This window comes from Ambystoma mexicanum, chromosome 3p (genome assembly GCF_040938575.1).
Source record: "Ambystoma mexicanum isolate Mex_15411 chromosome 3p, UKY_AmexF1_1, whole genome shotgun sequence".
NCBI classification, from domain to species: Eukaryota; Metazoa; Chordata; class Amphibia; order Caudata; family Ambystomatidae; genus Ambystoma; species Ambystoma mexicanum.
The window spans coordinates 533,691,185-533,707,119 of NC_090925.1; positions in this window are offsets into that span (position 1 = coordinate 533,691,185).

Sequence of the window (15,935 nt, forward strand, 5' to 3'; positions counted from 1 at the left end):
CGGCTGCAAGTTGCTGGTGAATTCACGCAACCTGATAGGAACCCGGAAAGCAGGTCTGCGGCAAGGTCAGACAGTTAACGTCCAGATACTGAACCACGACAATGCTACAGTAGAAGCGCCACCCCGGATAGGACAGTTGGGAAACTGCCGCTGGCCGCGGTGGGCGATGAGAATCTGGTGCCCAATATGGGAGAGTAGCGCTGGCAAGAGAACTGTGGTGCAGAGAACGTGGAGAGACATCCCTCAATGTTCGCTGCATGAAGATTGGGCAGCACAGCAGAGACGGACAAAAGCGTGTGAAGCCACATATGGGCGAGGAGACGTGACTGTTGCCAGAAGCACTCTGGCGCCTACACAAGACGCTGTGACCCCGAACATTGGAGCACAGAGACAGCAGGAGAAGGGAGAGACCAGGGAGCACTGCGGGAGACTGGTGCTGAGACTTCCGAATATAAGATTGAGCCAGTGAAAAGTTGAACGTTACACGTTATCAGCACCTGCCCTCATGGATGCGTACCCCAAATCCCGAGTGCACGGAGGAAACTGGCGAGGAGAGACACCATAGCAGCTGGTTGCGGGCTGGCTACGAACAACAACATAGAAGCACCGCCTACCATAATACACGGTACAAGAAGGCAAAAGAGACCTTGTCTGCAGAATATGTCCCTGCTTCAAGGAAGTAGCAAGCCTCTAAACTGCAGCTACATTCTGGCTAGCAGGCTGGAGTGATACAAAGGATGTATAGCCTGATGCGTTGGAAGCCTCAAAGGTACAGACACCGGTTAATGGTGCATGGATGACTAACAAGTGCACACCTGGCCATGACAGACAATTGGTGCGTCGCTTAAACATGTATTTATGTGCTGGAACAGGAGCGGATACTTCACGGCAAGCAGGGGGATGGTCTTTTCCAGGTGATTTGGAAGATGCAGCATTGCAATTTCCTGGGGGACAGCGACTACTAACCAAGCACAAAAGTGGGCCCTGTGGAGTAAAGTGGAACAACGAGGATGGACTAGTGAGGTCGCCTGTTATGCCGGACCACAGCGAATCAGGAAGATGCTAACGGGCCCTGTTAGCAAGCAGTCCGGTACAGCAGGAGACAGTAAAGTGCAGAGTCCAGCATGCGCCAGTCAAGCGGAAGACAGGACGGGGGTCACCCATTGCGGTACCGACCCTCGCTGAGAAAGCCCAGATCCAGGGCTGGAAGCACGGCAGCGGTGAAGGTAACAAAGAGAAGAAAGGCACAGAGAGGGCAGGCAAAGGAGCAAGAACAAACTGCGACATATAGGGGCACACAGTGAGGGATGTAGTGCAATCACACACCCATATAGACAAATGCCCTGAGCACGATTCCAGCAAGTATGGTCAAACAAATCGCATACTGGTAAAGTCCAGGTGTTAGCAAGGAACAGGGCTGAGGAGGCAACAAACCTCAATGTATGCAACTTATAATGACTGGAAGGGGTCTAGGTACGGGGACTACTGAGAATAACACCAGAAGCAAGTGAAAGTAGCGTGTGGCAGAGCAAGCATAACACAAAGGCCGGCCACAAGGAGAAAGGCCCCTAGAACGCGAAGCCCAAGAACTATGGGTGTTGAAGGAGTAAAGGGAATGCAAGGCTGGAAGGTCTCGTGGAGGGGGGAGGAAGAATGGGAACAGACAACCCCATTTGTCTTGAGTGCACCTACAGAGCGCTACGGGGAGCCCTGACCTATAATTCAGGCATGATAAAACACGCAGCACAATAAGGAGACCGTAAAGGCACTGGCTGCCATCAAAGGAGTGTATTGCAGACAGCAAGAAGTCAACAGTGCAACCCTGTGACAAGCAGTAGCCCCAGATTGACATATGTCGGGAAGCAGGGGGGTGGAAGAAAAAGGGCTGGAGCCCACTCAGCATGGATAGTGAAAAAAGCACAGGGCAGGAGGGGGACTGACAGAAGACATCAAAGTCGCACAAGCATAAGCGAAGCAGCCCACGTAGGACACGTTTGCTAGACCTGCACAAGCACCAGAAAATACTCAACCAACGACCTCCATGGTACAAGAGGACCAAGCTCAAACGAAAGGTGACCAACAAGTCCTGGAAGCTATAGCCGCTTTATGGATTGCCCTGGAATCTAAAATGGATGCTATCAGCCTTGACGTGAACCTTTTGCTACAATATATGCGGTCACTGGCAGAATGCACGGGTGCTTTAGAAAAGGAGGTGGCAGAAAATATGAGTAACTTGAAGGACATTTCCAGAGAAGTGTCAATATTGCAACAATTGCAGTACCGCGAATGCAGAGCGGAAGAGGTAGAGGGGCAAGTCAGACAAAACAATGTACAAATCATCAGGCTCTAGAAGGGGAAAATATGATGAAACCCAACTAACTTCATAGAAAATATGCTGCTGCAAGAAATAGGCCCTGAAACCTTCACCCAAGGATTTACTGTAAAAAGCACATAGGGCCCTATCGAGGAAGTAGCCACCCAGATCCCCACCACGGCCCATAAATGGAAATTGAACTACAAGGACAGAGAAAAGATCCTAGAGCACTTTCGCAAAGGTGGAACGATTAAACGGGCATCATATTACATCACCGCTTACCCAGACTATAACGTCCTAGTGCAAAAACAGAGGATGAAATTTACGGCAGTCAAGGGGAGGCTACGAGAGGGTAACCTCAAATATACGCTGTTGTACCCGACCAGATTGAAAATCATATATAAGAGCCCGCTATCTACTTTGAGACTCCTGAGGAAGAACATAAGTGGATGGATACAGAGAATTTGCCAACAGGAGCAGAGGACCAAGCTACAGGAGGAAGTGATGCATCCTAGTTTTTTGTGTGGACACTGAAAACCTAGACGGGAGAATGGCCATTGGAAGGCAACTGTGCACAGCAATGCCACAGAATAGGAACATGCGCTAAATTTGTTTTGTACAATGCAGGAAACACCAGTGTAACACTGAGTTGGGTGTATACTGGGAAGAAAAGTGCTACACCTGGAAATAGATTGGTTTGATTTAGGACGGTTACGTATCCTCCCACTGCACTCCGAGCACCAGGGCTAGTATCTGGAGCATGAGGGAGACCCTGGGATGCCTGAGCACAAGGTATTGAGTGAGCTGAGCAATTGTTGGGGGGGGGGAGGGCGTGAAGGGCTGTATGGGTAGTTAGAGGGAAGTTGGCCTACAGACCCACACAAGGTAGATATAGCATGTGCAACAGACTGGTACAAACTGTCAATACTTCTATGCATGATGGGGGAACTTAAAATAGCGTCCTGGAACATCAGGGGATTGAACAGCTATATCAAACGAAATAGAGTAATGTCTTACCTGAGACGCCAGAGAATTGATATTGCTCTCCTGCAGGAGACATATCTCACTAAAGAGAGACAAAACACCCTAGCAAAAATGTGGGGAGGCACAACCTTGGGCTCAACATATTAGGCATATGCCAGAGGGGTTCTGATATGAGTCACACCTTTGGTACCACTCAGAGCCCTTAAGACCTTCCAAGATACACAGGGCAGGATCGTCATAATACAGGGTCCGATTGAGCAAGGAGAAATCAGTGTTATTAATACGTATGCTCCAAATCAAGACAAGGCAGCTTATATCCAGTCATTATACCCCAGGATTAGCTCATACAGGGATGGCACATTGATATGGGGTGGAGTCTTTAATTAAACCTCAACCCAGCGATGGACAGGTCAGATGATTAATTTACATGCCCAGCCCCAGCAGCTAAAGCACTAAACACACTGTTGCGAGCATTTAAAATGTTTGATGTATGGACGACACTACATCCGGGAGATTAGATATACTCACTTTATACTGCTCCTACAGATCTCTATACAAGGTTAGGCTATGTGTTTACAGCAGAAGAGACCTTGGGGGGAATTTAAAGGGGTGGAATATAAAGCACCATGCTCCATTGGTGACCACTTGGCAGTTTATGCCCCCCGCGCTTGGATCCCGACTCAGAGGCTTAGATGGGAATCTCTCAGAGATACAGTGTTCCTGTAACACCTAAAGGATGGGGTGAAAGAATACTTTAAATATAAAACGGATAGTGTGGATACATTAGGTACGCAATGGAAAGCCTTCACAGTTGTGGTTAGAGGGACGGCAATAGCAAAAACAAAAGGAATGCAAACCACCATAGAAAGAGACCTATGTAGGGTAGAGACTAAACTTGAAATCATGAAATTCTCAAGAGATAGGTCGAAAGAAAAGGCCCAAGAGGTCACCCGCCTACAGGAGGAAGGTCTGGAACACTAGAGTAGGCTAAGTAAACTGAGTTATAAGAAATATATTGAGAGACACCATACGGAAGGTGATAAGCCCGGACGCCTGCTGGCATGGCTTTACAAGAGTTAAACTAAAAGGGAAAAGACACAAACAATAATGGGGGAAGATGGGAAAATGTGTAGTACACAGAAAGGTATAAATAATCATTTTTAAGACTACTGCAGGTGTAAAACCAGATATTATATGAAGAGGCATGGTATGTTATCATTAGAAATTCATTACTCATTTAGGGATTCATTTATCCATCATTCATTCTGAGAAGTGACATTAGCTATCCATTATATTTAGCATTTGCATTTCCTAGAGAAAGACATATGTTATTATGTATTATGTACACACGCATGAATGTGCATTGAGCCATGGTTTAGAGCTTGGTTTGTGAGTGAACGTGTTAGCCACTATAGAGCATGTAGCTGGCATTCTGAAGCCATTGAGACACAGAGCAGCTCCACTGGTTCTGTAGAAGAATTGTTTTTGTAAGCAGCAATGTGTAAACAGTTTCTTGGCAAAAGACGTGACTCTTGCCCGAGTAGAAACAAAGAAGTGCATGGCTTTATCAGGCCCTGGCTGGCTTGCTCGCAGATAGACAGGAAGGTGGGGGCATTCGCAGGGATTGAGGAGCTTTGCACAGAGACAGACATGGAGAGAGGGTTTTCAGTGAATGGAGAGAAATGGGAGGATGGTGTTTCGTAACACAGTAACACAGATAGGAGAAGGCCATAGAACACAGACAAGATACGATGTACAATGTCACAATGACAGAACACACTGGAATAGTACAGGACAAGATTGGCATAACAGACATGTTGACGCTTGTAGAAATGCTGGCTTGACAAGAGAGTGAATTATAGCTAAGAGAGGATGTAACCATGGAGAAAGAATATGTCACTTGACACTATAACTGGAAGGCTGAAATGAGCAGTAGATAGACGACGTTTGGTGTGGCATTGATGGGAGACATTTCGATTGAGTGGTGGTATTGGAGATATATGCGTTTGGAGTTGAGAGGGAGACAATTGGGGGAAAGCATTTCGGATGCAGTTTTGGATGCAATTGGCATACAACCTTGGCGGCCAGCTTGGGAGAGATTGATGAGCTTTGCAGAGGCTTGAGGGAGGCAGTTCAAGAAAGCAGTACTGCAAGGGAGCTGGAGAGGAGACAGAGAGAGGCTCAAATTGTGCTGGGAGAAGAACTGCCTAGCAGAGACGGGATGAAACATTCGGGGAAGCAGTGAGGCTGTCTGGGAAGATTGTCCACACTCACAGGGGAGTAATGTTGATTGAGTTGATTGAGGCCTATTGATTAGATTTTTTGTAAGACACATGCAATGGGTAATTGATACAGAAACTCACTCAGAGCTTTTGGTTTGATAGAAGGGGAGATTACACAGGGATTGTCTAAGAGAGAGAGTGTTATGTGTGGTGTGGATTGGAGAGGAATGCTGACACTTTGTTGATATTAGATTGCTTGCATAGAAGCCAGTATGCTTTGCTAGTATTGTTTATCATGCACACAGAACTGTGCATGAATAAAAGTTTTTTTATTATTTAATTGATTCATGTGTTTTCTTTGTGTCTTATGTTATTTCATTTCATCTTGTGTCTATTCTTAGCATTAGGGTATGTTTATGTCCATAGCATAGTAACTTAGCAGTAACACAGTGCACAACTGCCTTGAGATATACTAGCAGGGGGGGTCATAGTGGTCCACCCCCCCCCCCGAGTGAACTATGCACGCAGAAACCTCAGGATGTCGTTTGTCTGAGATAAACGAAGCACTCTCTCAAATTGATCTCCCCAAGATGGATGAAGAAGAGGCAGAGTGTCTGGAAACCCCCATAACTAGAGAGGAATTAAAACACACCATAAGGGAGTTGCCGACGGGTAAAACGCCTTGGGCCGACGGTTTACCCAACAAATTTTATAAAAAAGACATGACAAATGTTGTGCCCCCATTGTTAGCTATGCTAAATGAGTTATTGGGCAAGGGTATACTGCCCGGGTCACTAAGAGAGTCAATTATTATCCCCCTGTTAAGGACTCACATAGACCCCTTTCATTGCTTAATCAAGACGGTAAAATCCTCAGAGCGCTAATGGGCAACAGGCTTAAGCCGACTATATCCAAGCTTATACACTCAGATCAATCAGGGTATGCCGAACAGAAATATTGCAAGCAACCTTACGAGGCTACACCACATTATAGACTATACCCAGGGTAGCACACAGAAATTTGCTGTGGCCTCATTGGATGCAGTCAAGGCATTTGATTCTGTCAGATGGCCATGGTTGATGGCAGTGTTGAAAAGTTTTGGCATGGGACCCACATACATTGCATGGACACGATTCTTATACAATGAACCAACGGCGTGGGTTAGGATGGGCAGAACCATCTTGGAGCAATGACAGTTAAGTAAGGGCACAAGGCAGGACTGCCCATGGTCTCCAATGCTTTTTCTTCTAGCATTGGAACCATTAGCAGTGTATCTCCATAAGGATAATTTAGATGCAGGCATAGCTATGCCGGGGGTTGGGGGAAGGAATCTGATTTCCCAATACGCTGATGATATGCTCTTGTACTTACAACATCCCAAAACCAACTTAGAGTATATTCCTGATGTGCTTGGGCGTTATGTAGATTTATCAGGCATCAGAGACAATGTGCACAAGTTATGCTTAGTGAAATACAAAGGAATACCTGAGAAAAAGTTGCCTGTGCTACCGATTAGGTGGGAAGTGCACACGTTCAGATACCTGGGGTTGGATATTTTTCAAGATCCTAGGACCGAACACGTTCAAAACACTCTGAAAGCGGTAGATAGACTTGAGAACTATATGACCTTCAGGGCCAGGTTGCCGCTGTCATTAATGGGGAGAGATGCACTGTTGAAGATGGTGGTACTCCCAAGACTCCTACATTATTTTACAAATTTTCCGTACAATATTCTGAAAGCCTTTTTTAAGAGACTCGATAGTATAAACTGCAGCTCCCTTTGGCATAACTCACGAAGCAGGTTGGCAATGGAGAAACTTTAGAGCCCATATGAACTAGTCGGTATAAGAGTACCCAAGTTCAAAGCATATTTTGTGGCAAGTCAATTACAATTCATAGTCAGATGGCTGTCCGACACACAAACCCAAAAGACGCAGCAGCTTCAGGCAGCATATGCCCCATTCCCTTTGAAAGCGGTCATCTGGACAGCTATGCCAAGAGTGGGGCAGCCTCCTCTGTTACTGAGAGTAGACAAAGCAATGTGGCAGAGGGCGTGTCAGTTATTGGGGAAAGAGAAGCCATATTCCCCCCAGATCCTGCTGGTTTCACTTGGAGGGGAAGATGCACAGCTGAGGCTAATTCTGAGAAGATACTGGGAACCACAGGGTGTGGCAAAGTTAGGGGATGTGATACGAGAAGGGAGACTGAAGGATTTTACGAAACGTGTGACTGATACAGGGATATCATGGGGGCAACATCTCACCTATGCCAGTCTCCTTACAAGCCTGCTCCAGAAATGGACGGGAATACAGGGAGAGTTTGTTTGTTTGTTTGTTTGTTTATTTTATTTCTATAGCGCCCTGGATCCGGGAGTAAAAGGGCGCTTAGTACAATTTACAAGGCACAGTACATGGTAATAAACAGTAATAGTAGAGCAGCAGATATATACAGAATATACAGACAGTGGAGGTGATAACAACCAATAATGACAAAATGAGACATGTGCAATATGTACAGTTAATAGCTAAATCTAGCTTAAAGGTTGACTATTTGTCAGAAGCCACCCATTGGCAAGTTTCCTGAACGACTGGAAGGATTTGGAGGACTTAATGTTCAATGGCAGGGCGTTCCAGAGTTGGGAGGCGAGGACAGTGAAGCTCGAGCCTCCGGCTCTTTTAGAGATAAATCTAGGTACTGTAAGACATAAGGTATTGGAAGATCTCTTGGTTCCGATGGAAGATTTCATGGTGAATGTGGTAGTAAGGTAGGGGGGCAAGATGGTTGAGCGCTTTGTAAGTAAGGCAGAGGGTTTTTAGAACGATTTTATGTTGGATGGTGAGCCATTTGCATGTAGTTCTGGTGGCAGAGATGTGCTCACGCCTGGCAATGTTTAGCGCCGCCTGTAGCGCATTATTTTGAAGGACTTGGAGTTTACTAATTATCGCTTGGTTAGCACCTAAGTATAGGCTGTTGCAGTAGTCTAACTTAGATTGTTTAAGAGCTCTGGCTAGCGTGAGGCAACTGTTAGAGGAAAGAAATGGTATGCAGGCTCTAATTAGTTTTCCTGTATAGGCAGTGGCTGAAGCGGTCGAGTTGACTTGTTTAGTGAGGTTAATATTGGCATCGAGATAGAAGCCAAGTGTTTTCACGTTTTTGGCGACCGGGATGGTATTGCCATCAATTATGAAGTTGGAGTAGTTGGGACTTGGTTTTTGTAAGTTGTTGGGTGAACCAACAATGAGCAGATCAGCCTTCTCGTCATTCAGGCAGAGACCATGTGTGGCCATCCATGCCTGAATGACAGAGAATATTTCATTGATCCTGGCTACATCAGTATTGTAATTGCCCAAGATGGTGAGGAGTATCTGGGTGTCATCCGCGTAGTTTGTGTAGGTGACACCCAGACAGTCCAGTTTATCAAAGAGGGGCTTTGTAAAGATATTGTGTAGGGTCGGTAAAACACAAGAGCCTTGTGGGACACCGCAAGTGATCGGGATGGGTCTGCTGCTGCCACCGGAGAGAAGACTCTCATGGTTCTATTGGCCAGGAAGGACTGTATCCACATAACAGCAGAGGGGGAAAAGTGGGCGGCAGAGGAGAGGTGGTTGCAGAGTATCTTGTGATCGACCAGGTCGAAGGCTGCTGAGAGATCTAAGAGGAGTAGGATGGCAGCCTTGCCCTTATCTTTAATTTCGTCAATCTGACTTTTAAGATCAACAAGGGCAGTTTCTGTTCCATGTTGAGGCCGGAAGCGAGACTGACGCAATCCGAGTTGCATGAAGATGAGACGATAGAGACATTTTACAATATTTCAGAGGGAAGGCACGAAGTGTCGAGAATGTTTGAGGTCAAAGCCAAGATATATGCTAGTACAGACCAGGTGTAGCTGGGAAGCAGATTTACAAGTGCAAATTACATATGAAGTGTGGGGCAGAGCGATGGTTTACCACAAAAAGGTGTCTAGAAACTCACGGTTACAAATGATCCAATTGTATGTGACCCTTAGGACGTATTTAACCCCGAATAAAATATCCAAATTCAGTAATGCAAAAGAACAATATTGGCCTAAATGTGGATTAGTTAACGCTGACCTAGTGCACATGTTCTGGACTTGCATGAAGATTAGACAATATTGTGAAGAGATAACCCAGACCTTAAAACGAGGGACATTACGGTAGATACTAGTTCTCCCATGGCCTGTCTGCTAGGAAGTTTTTCAAGATCAAGGTGGTTGAGACATGTGAGAAGGTTGAAAGATCTGGTATATATACTGGCAAAGCGCAGAATTGCAATGGGGTGAAAAGCTCACAAGGGCCCAGAAGTACGTTTCTGGTGGGCAGACCTCCAGAAATGGACGAAAGCAGAAACTGCAGCATGGCAAGAGACTGCCCACCAAGGCCAGCAGGAAAGTAATGTGGATCTAGATGCATGGAAACTCCTGACATCGGAGTTAGATGCCTCCAGACACACAGATAACACGGAGGAGGAGCATGCAGGGACATAATCAGGAGCAAGAGGATAATATAGGCATAGAGCACAGTCAGTCGCAATAAGTTTGAGATAATTGTGGTGGATTAGGCTGGGGATCGAGGGAGTGCGAGGGGGATTCTAGCAGACACAATGGACATTGATGGTCATGCAAATTGATATGTAAGTCTGTAAATTGCTTTGTTGTTGAACATTGTTTTAAAAAAAGAAAATTAATTCATGTAAAGGGTGATGTCAAGAGCTAGAGGAATGTACTATTAGCTCTTTGCAGTCATTTTACCTGTCAATAAAAGTCAGCACGGCCCACAACACATGCAATTTCTATGGTATTCCAAACAGAACCACTGATGAAGAAACCTGGTTACCAGCTTTAGGCGGCACGCCCATGTCTTACACACACACACACATAGCCAACACCTTCTCGTGGGATACTGGGATCAGACTGTCAGTGCGCCTGTCAACGCTCCATGAATTGGCCATATCTATGGTGCTTGCCACGCCCACTCGTTTGATGTTTACGTGCCAATTAGTCCTCCCACAGTATTTCTCATTCATCTCGGCTCAGAAGGATTGGCACGCTCGACCTAATGATTTTGTATGCAGGAGACACACCTATCTTCGCATGTGTGTCTTATTAAAAGGTTAAGGAGTAATTACTTTAAGGCACACTCCTAAAATGTCAAATTTTATGCAATGTTTTGACCCACTTGAGCATCATGGCCACCTGATGCTTGCACCTGCCTACGTAATTACCCGTGGAGAATTAAATTGGCAATGATCAGCACGTCAGCCTCTTTTTATTGTGAGGAAAAGTATGTTTGTTGAGAAATTGTGTTCGCCTGACAGTGAGGACAAGTCCATGTTGATGTTTCGAATCCCAACAATATCTTTCGAAGCGATTTTAGGCAAATAATCTATTATATCCACTACAAGTTGCTTTTGTGAGAATGTACAACGAAAGGTTTGACACTGTAAAAATACAGTTTAAAAAAAAAATCTGAGATTGTAAACCTTTTATTGGTCTAAGTTAAAATAACATTCTGTGATGGTGTTATGAGTTACCTTTCCAGGTCCCATAGCTATAACTCTATAACAGACGGTAGACACAGACTGAAATAGGTTACACAAATGTTTTCTGGATATTTCAGAACGTTAATCTTGTACATAATGTATATATCCTCATCTTGCATAAATCTGTATATTACTATATACTATATACTATATTACTATATCTATCACTGTATATATTTCTGTAACATTGTTCTAACCTTGTTGTATCCAAAGAAAAAGCGCCCAGATACCCTAGGGTTTGGTGCGCTATACAAGCAAATAAAACAAACAAACAAAAAAAAAAATAATGCTTTTTGCTATCATAAAAGGTTTGCAAATATGTATTACTTTTCAGTGTTTTGTAATGTGCTGCTGTCAGAAACATTCTGCTTCAGAGCGCCCAAAGCAAGATGTTGGCATAGGAGGGTAAGGCACAGATTATGCTAGGAGGAACTGAAAGGAGGTTACGTTCACAGTAAAACACAGTCAGTGTCAGAGAAAAGGAAGGGGCGGCTTCCCCACAGGGCACCTCTAGGATGCCAGCATGCTAGTGGAATTTAATGACCTGTCCTCGTGAGTAACCCTGTACTCCATAAGGAGCCAACATCCGCCTGTGTCACTGAGCTGAGTGGCAGCAATGTCTGTACTGTCATGGTCAGTTTCATCTCTGTGTGCACATTTTAGTTGAAATCTCCTTTGGTCCGGCCCGAACCTTCATTTCACCGAGGAATTGGGGCTGGTTGAGGGAATGTAATTGTTCAAAGGGTAATCGGGGAGTTTGGCTATTAATTTTCTTTAAAGCGCCATCCAGATCCTCCCACCCCCCCTCCGTACCAATTTCGCTGAAGCATTCCCTCTGACACAATGGGAACATGTAATCAAGCTGTGAGGAAGGTCATTCAATCCTTTCCACACACAAAAAAAAGAAAACCATTCCTCTAAATATGCCTCTAAATATTAGGGTGTGTGAGTTGGGGTTTGCATTGTTTTGCATGTGTGAGTAGCAAAGATGAGAACACTGAACTTCTCACTGGCCCTCCTGCCCGCCTGACAAACCTTCACCCGGCATACAAAGCGTTCCTCATTGACGTCACAACATTACTGTTGCCAACTCTGTTAAGACTCTAGGTGTGTAGCTCGACTCTTCCCTCACCATGAGCCACCAGGTCAACCACATTGCCTCTTCATCCGGCTATGCCACCAAACTCATTGACGCCAGCAAACCCTTCCTTACCACCAAGAACCGGCTCAAAGTTGCCCGCGCCCTTACTGTGTGGTACCTTGGTACCTTGGAAAAAAACATGCATACATTGAAAACAATTCAAAACAACACCCTCTGGGCGCCCTAGAGTTTGCTAAGCATGCCGACATTTTGGAGGCTAGAAAGGCTGCCCACTGGCTACCGGTTAACGGCGAGTCCATTTTAAAATCCTGTCCATCACCCACTGATGTCTCTCCAACGATGCCCCCAGTAGCTTGCTGGCAAAATTAAGAAACACTCCTCGACAAGACATATTAGATTGGTCTCCAAACATCCCTTCATCACACTGAGGTTCAACCGAAAAAAATTGGGGGGGGGGTCAAGTTTCCCAGTCCACGCACCCACCCTCTGGAATGAACTCCCACCCCACCTGCAAGTCAAACCCTTCTACAGCTCCTTCAGAAAGCATCTCAAAACCTACCTCTTCCACTGACATTCCCTTACAGTCCTTCCCCCTTTGAATTACTCCCTCTAGAACTGCTTCTTCCGCCTTTGTAATCAGCGCCTAGATGCCCACGGGCTTTGTGCGCTTCTTTATGAGCATACAAATAAATAAATAAATACATCTCACATCTTATCTACACTTGGAAAACCTGACAACCACAATGCTCTATACTCGTCTGTTTCAAGATTGGATTGCTTGTCAAAATTGACAGAACAAGTATCTATAATTGTTATTCTGTACATTACTTACTAAGAACAACCACACACATTTTGACACATTATACTGGGTTTCGTTACAAGTGTGGTAGTACTGTTAAAAAAGGCTGCATTACTGGTCTGAAATCCATAGGGAAAAAAAAAACTAGCTGCTTGTACCTCCACTCACAATGGTGATAACGGTACGGGCGGTATTACTGTATGCGGTACCACTGCCACAACCTAATGAAGTCCTTTGAAACTTTAGAATGGGGAATAACTTCAAACCATAACAGGGAGGGGAATTACCATTACAAGTGGCAGTTACATTAAGTGTGCCCGGCTGTAATAGAGCTTACAGTACTGCCAAATTAGAAATGCGGCCAACTGTGCTAAAATGTACCGCATTGCCACTCAAAATGGGGACTAGGGCATCAACTAGAATGGCAAAGTGGTGCTAACGTTTGAAAAGGAGACAATCGTGGTGGTGACTCTGTCTGCCATTTTTCTACTTTAATAAATAAACTTTCATAGTGTGACCCCGTACAACGTGTCGCTTCACCAAGCTTCCTTTTCAGGATGGAGGAGTGTGCAAAGGATTCAGTAAAGAGCTGTCTGAAGTAACACAGATTGAAATGATATTTATAACGCGCTTAATACACAGAGGTTTCTAAGCGAGGACCCGGGATCGAACCTGTGTTGCTCCGTGTTGAATTGTTTGCAAGGCGAGCACGTTGCCCCAGAGCTGTCCTCCCGAGACGATGACTTTGGTGCAGCATTAGAGCTTCTTTTTGCTTCCTGAAGTAAATCTAAAATCGGAATGCAATCTGATCATAATAAAATACTACTTCAGGCACAGTGTGATTATTGCACGAGGCAACCTCCCAAAAGATGTGTTGGAGACAAAGCAGTGAACGGATTAACACGCTTCTGGGACATCAGAGAGGGGCATCAGCAACAGGTAAGCAGGGCTAAAGCTCAAGGCCATTCCGGGTCTTTGTGCCGAGAATAGACAATGCACATAAACAAAGAATGTCACATCTGTGTCGTCACTTCTATGTTTACATGCTTCTATGCATCGGCCATGACTCGTTACCCTGGCATGGGAACGCTGGCAGTAAAAACGATGGTCATGTCATGTCTGTTTGTCACCCATCCGAGGAGCTAAGGGAAAGGGGAATGTAGAGCGTGTGGGGGTACGAGGGGAGTTAAAGAGGCGCAGGGTAAACCCTGCTCAAAAAGAAGCAGAAATCGGCTGGAAAAAATCTGTCCTTGCGAAAATATGACATAGAACCGTATATCCTGTTTAAAAAGAAGCACAAATGATGGGTGTTGTTACCCCCAGCATTCTAAATGCAGCCTGTTCGCCTAGAGCCCTATGCACAAGGGTATCTTACCACTACATGTATGGCCTGTATGTATGGCAGACAGAAGAGCAGGGGATTACTTTACTTCTTGTCAAGGAACAAGGAAGGCCCTGCACACCTGGATACCACAGTTCTATGTCATGTTTTCGCTTTTTGGAAGTCGCCTAACAAAAAGACTGTGTTACCAAAAAGCTAAAATATCCCCTTGCCTTGCCCCCAAACCCCACCCACTCTGCCCGGATTCCTTTTAAATCGTGGGTCCACCCCCAACCCTCCTCGTCACCCGACCACCCTCCTTGCCCCCCACCCCACCACTGACATCCCATTCCCAAAAACACACACACAAACACGCACACACACACACAAAAACACGCAGACACACACAGCAACACTTATCTGTTCCCGTGCCTACCAGCCCCTGCACGCCCTCGTGGGCGGCATGGCCATGACAGTTCAATTTAGAAAGATAGAACATACTTTCTAAATCGATCTTCTTTGAATTTGGGCTAGTGAAAACTATATTTTCACTTGTTACTGGATAGCACATCCAGGGATGAATTGCCAAGGACAATAATGCTCAGTTTGTGGGCATGAAGAGGCAAATACGGAAGGGGAACTGTGAAAAACATTGCCTCTGTATTTCAATTTCCAACACTTATGAACAGAGTGTTCATCTCAAGTATGTTCAAAGGTATGAATGGCGTCTAATGATTTCAAAACCTTAGACTAGATTAAAGTGGAAAATAGCAGTCAGGGCCGGTTGTGGTTGTACTAAACGTATCACACAGCATAAGGCACCTCATAAAAAGCAATGTCTCATCCTGTTTTAATTTCAGAAAATGAGTTCTAAATTTAGTGTTGTCTGAAGCAGGTGTTTATTTAAATGTCTAAAGCATATGACTACAATCAAGCTGACCTTTTGGTGCTAGACCTAATTAGTCCTTCTCAGGACAAGCTGATCTTGGAGCTCTACGTTTAGTCCAGCCTGAAGCAGATGTTTATATACATTTCTGAAGCAATTTTCTAAAGTGCTGCAAACTAAAGAGGAGTGCAGTACACATATACAATGACTATAAATATTTTGTCCTGATAAAGGCCTGAATACCAAAAGAGCATCATATAAATAAGCTTGTTGTGGGGCGAAACACAATGGGCCTCATTACGACCCTGGCGGTACGGTATGGTCGGTGCTGGTATGGCACCAGTTCCGTCCATACCGTACCGCCTTATTCCGAGTTTCCCACGCGGGTCCATGACAACCCGCCAGGTCTGACCTGGTGTGCTGTGCGGCATCCGTGAGGGAAACACATGGATGCACCGGCACCGTTATAAACGGTGCCGGTGCATCCATGCTGCTCATCCCCACTCTGACCTATGGGGCAGAATGAGGATGAGGAGCCCGGCATTACCGCCACCCAAGAATGGGCAATTACTGGCCCATTCAATTCGTAATGGGCCGGTAAGTGCCCATTCATGGGTGGCAGTGCCGGGTGCGAATTTGGCGGTAGCCGTGCCTGTAATACAGGCACGGCTACCGCCAAACTCGTAATGAGGCAACGTGTTGACCTTTTTTCATGAATAAGATTTGAAATGTATCCACTAATAGGTAG